This window comes from Lathyrus oleraceus, chromosome 6 (genome assembly GCF_024323335.1).
Source record: "Lathyrus oleraceus cultivar Zhongwan6 chromosome 6, CAAS_Psat_ZW6_1.0, whole genome shotgun sequence".
In the NCBI taxonomy this organism is placed as follows: Eukaryota; Viridiplantae; Streptophyta; class Magnoliopsida; order Fabales; family Fabaceae; genus Lathyrus; species Lathyrus oleraceus.
In genome coordinates, this window is record NC_066584.1 from 164818070 (window position 1) to 164821212 (window position 3143).

The following is a 3143-nucleotide window of genomic DNA, read 5'->3' on the forward strand; positions in this document are numbered from 1 at the left end:
CTTTTCTCATTTTTATTCACTAACCAAAACCACAAAAATATGTCACTAACATCTTTTGGTTGTAGCTTGAGCAATCACAAGGCCTAAAGCTTCAAGGAGGTCATTGGTACAAAGACATGGTCAAGAGGAAGATGAAAGCAAGCATGGTAATGGTTCCCAAAGCTCTCATCCATCAAATATGCCTCCCTAGAATCTCAATTCATCACTTTGATCAAAGCAAGTCAAGGGTTTGAGGTTTGTTCCCCAGAGAAGCCCTAATTCATCTGTGCATCACAATGCCTTGCTCATGAAGCAACCTCAGCCCATGGTCAAATATAATCAAGGGAAGTTCTTTAATTCATCATTTCATGCATATTTGAACTTATTTTAGTGTCCTCAATCATAAATTCATCAATATATGAGTCATGAACTTGAGAAGTTGATCAGTCAATTCATCTGACTATTTCGAAATGCACTGAGACCTAACTTTTTATGTGTTGGTCAAATGGAGATGGTTCCAAAGGATAAAATGTTCTTAAGGACAATATGAACAACTTTCATGTTCATCCAGAATTGATTTGAAGCTTGGAAGATCATCTTCCATTCCAAAACATTATAGGTCATTTTGACTGAAACCCTAATTTTGGGTCAACTTCCCAAAGACATGACTCATTCATTTTTTATGATTTTGAGGTGGGATCAAATGCATCGGAAAGCTTAAGATGTCTAATTCAAATGTTATGTTGGACAAATTTTAAAAATCTCAAATAAAATACATGTGATAATGCAATACATTATAGGTCCTTTTTGACCAAATGCATTGAAAGTCAAAAAAAGTCCAACTTCAAGTGCCCATAACACTTTCATCAAAAATCCAAATGATGCAAAATTTAAGTCCATTTTGATTGGCTTGAAACTATCTATAACTTTGATGTTGGAGGTTTTTCCATTTGGAGCTTGCATCATCAAAACAGAAGGGCTTGAAAGTTGGCCAATTTTAGAAACCTTGCCTTGACATGTTTTGCACATCACCCTTCAAGCTCAAATTTCACTAATTTCCAAGGCCCAAATGCAGTTTTGACCAACATGACATTTGTTCCTTATGCAATAAGCTTTCCAACCATTACTCACAAGCTTGCATTTTGATTTTGGACATGGCATTTTCGAAGGCTTCAATGTAATAGTTCATTTTGTGAAAATCACTTCAATTGCCATGCATGATCCAAATATACCTCATCTACACGTCCAAAACTTACATGATGATGATCAGCTGCCAAAACCAAGTGGAATTGGGCTCTCCATGCGCCTGTACAGGCCCATGCATGGAGGCCCTTTCCATTCATGCAAATTTGAAATCATGCATTCAGCATTGCCTTGCCTATAAATACATTGCATATGAGCTTCATTTCACTAACTTGAAGGCACCTGAACCTCTGCTGAATTGAATCCTCAACCACACTCAAAGGAACTCTCTCTTTTCTCTAAAGATTTCAGATCTAGAATTCAGTTTCCTCGACTGTTTTCTTGGATCTAAAAGTTCCTAGACCTCTTCTCCTTGATCCATTGCACTTCTGGTTTGATAAAGCAAGCGAGGTATCGTGCTCAATTCACCAGTCAAGCTTGCATTCCAACTGGTAATTTCCTCGATTCTCTTCATCCATGGACTTTTTTGCTTGGATCTAATGTTGGCTAAAGTCCTCTCAATAGAGGCATTTGATTTGTGCTTTCAATTTTGCAAAAACATGAAGTTCATGATGAACACCATCATACTTCCAGCTCTGATTTCTCCATTTATAGGGATCTAGAGTGGAAGTGCATGGTATAGGGGTGATGTACATCACTTCCTCTTTCGATTGATATATAGATCGCCTCATTTGGTGGCCATTTGCATTTCTGCATTTTTTTGAACATGGCCGGAATCTGGGAAGCTCATCGGAGAAGATGAAGTTTCCGGTGGCTTCATCGTGTCCAGTTTGAATCTGGACCGCTTGATTTGATTTCCAGATGCAATCAGGAGCGTTGCTTGTTATGACTTTTAATTTCTTCACGTGTGCACGCATTGACTGTGGTGTTTCATGAGCGTGCACCTCTGGATCCTTGGATCTGCCAACTCAATTAATGAGCTCAGATCCAAGGGCTCTCGTTTTTTTTGCATTTTCTGAATTTCTTTTTATTTTTGTTTAATTCCTTTTATTTCAAAAAATCATATCTTTCTCATTTTAATTCCAAAAAATATGGGACCAATTGCGTTATTTCCCAAAAAAATTCTAGTTTCTATTTCGGATTTTTAATATTTTTTATTTTTTCATTTGATATTTTTTGTGAATTTTCTCTTTTCTGGTTATTTTTAATTCATTTTAAATAGTTTTTGTTATTCAAAAAATGCAAAAATATTTTCCTAACCTATTTGAATGATGATGGATCTATGAAAAATATTCTCATCAATTTTTGAATTTATTTGAGATTTATTTGAGGTTTTAGTTCAATTAGGTTATTTTTATTCATTTTTAATTGATTAAAAATAGTTTCTGACTTTTAAAAATGCTGAAATTTTTTGTCAAACTTTGTTTGACCTTGTTGAACTTAGGATAAATCACTTGGACCTTTCAAGGTTGATTTGAAGTGATTTTGAAGTTTGACCTTTCTTTAATATTTTAATTCAAGTTTATTTTTAATATTAAAAAATGCCAAAAATATTTTATTCTTTTCTTGACTTCCAATCTTCATCTCACTTCTGTTTTTGATTGTTTGACCTTGACTTTCAATGTTATTGGTCAACATATGAGGATTGATACATTTGTTTCCATTTAATGCATTTTATTTTGTCATTTCCTTTTCTCTTATCCATTTCCTTCTTCTTTTTCTTCTTCTTCTTTTTTTCTTTTTGATCAATGAGTTGAAGGTTGATAAGTTGGCATTGATTAGGGAGATTTAACATTCCTTGATTCAAATCTAATTCATCTTGATCAATTGATCAAGTGAATGGCTTTGCATTAAGGATATGTTGTCTTCTAAATCATGCAAATGGCTTAAACCAATACAAGATCAATTCTCTTCTCCATTTTGGCATGGCAAGTTGTTGGGACTTGGTTCACTAATCAAGACTCCTAACTTGTGTTTGTTGCCTACATTATTATTGACCGGCCTCAGATAGTTGTGACTTC